This window comes from Oxyura jamaicensis, unplaced genomic scaffold (genome assembly GCF_011077185.1).
Source record: "Oxyura jamaicensis isolate SHBP4307 breed ruddy duck unplaced genomic scaffold, BPBGC_Ojam_1.0 oxyUn_random_OJ4048, whole genome shotgun sequence".
NCBI classification, from domain to species: Eukaryota; Metazoa; Chordata; class Aves; order Anseriformes; family Anatidae; genus Oxyura; species Oxyura jamaicensis.
Window position 1 is genome coordinate 1 of NW_023305719.1, and position 1,264 is coordinate 1,264.

At 43.8% G+C, this 1,264-nt stretch overlaps 1 long non-coding RNA gene across 1 annotated transcript; it reads right to left on the reverse strand.

Annotated features, from left to right (window-relative positions):
- Window positions 1–2: 2 nt before the first annotated feature.
- On the reverse strand, window positions 3–1,264 carry LOC118158819. Its single transcript, XR_004746904.1, has 4 exons — window positions 1,224–1,264; window positions 874–992; window positions 378–574; window positions 3–41 (listed from the first exon to the last, which is right to left on the reverse strand). It is a non-coding gene; the product is annotated as an uncharacterized LOC118158819 (long non-coding RNA).

A 1,264-nucleotide genomic window follows, 5' to 3' on the forward strand; every position in this document is an offset into this window, starting at 1 on the left:
CATGTTCCTCTGCATCCTGCAGGCGCTGTGCCAGCTTCTTCCTGGGAGGTGGTTAGCACATTTCCCAGTTAGTAAAAGAAGAGTAAATCTTACTTTGTGGCATTTGTCAACAGCGTGCTTAATCACTTCACAGTCTGTAGTCCAAATCCCTCCTCTTTTTTTTTCCTAAACCATACTTGTTCTCATTCTGCAGTTCTCTGATTCCTACATATTTTGTCCTTTTCATATTCTAATTCGCACACATTACAGGATGCATTTGCCTTCCTCCTGTCATTCCACCCCAGTCACAGCATTGGCTTTTTCCTGACAATATTACAGTGGTCTCCACAAATTTCTGTTATTACTTTCTGCCAGCCTTCTCTGCTTTCTCCACATACTTGGCCTCCTCCAGCTCCTCTGTGCGCTGAATAGCATCAGTCTCATATTTAGTTCTCCATTGGGCCACTTCGCTGTTGGCTTTGGACAGTGCACGCTGCAGTTCTCCCTTGGCTTCTTGCTCCTCCTCATATTGTTCCCTGAGCAAGTCACAGTCGTGGCGAGCAGACTGTAAGGCGTGGGCCAGGGCACTCTTAGCCTGAGGTGACATGAGTATTTGGACAATGAATGGAAATGTCCTGATTGAAATGTTTTTGGATATTGGTTTATTCTTCTATATGAAATGACAACAGTTCTGGGAAAAGGTCTGGGAATTTGCAAGAGGATTAATTAACACATAGCAGGGAACAGACAGCAAGGCTAACATGGGAAGGCTTGACCTGTACTAGCTAAGTATGTTTTTCCCCCATGGTATTTCTATAATCTCATAGGTGTCTGAAGAACCTCTTGGTCAGGAGGAATCCAATGGATAAAACAGAATTTGGAAAACCTCCTCACCTTTATCTCTTCTTCTAAGTGCCTCTTGAGTTCCTCAATCTGTTGGGTGAACGCCTGCTTGCCTCTTGATAGCTGAGAAATCAGAGCATCTTTCTCCTCCACCTGGTGTGAATATTCACCTGGGATAGTTTGCAGATACACCGGACTTTCATTTCTATTAATGACAGTGTTGTGGACAGCTGGGGCTTAGATAATATATTTTGCAGTGTTTACAGATACTTATGATCTTATTACATAAACTTCTCCTCACAGGACAGAGTGTATTGGACAGGCCATATGCCCTGAAGGCTCATTTCTACGCTAACTCCCTGTCATTGTTCATTTGCACACCAGAGATGTGAAAGTCTCACCTGATTCTGTCTGCAGACGAGCTCTTTGAGCATTGAGGTCA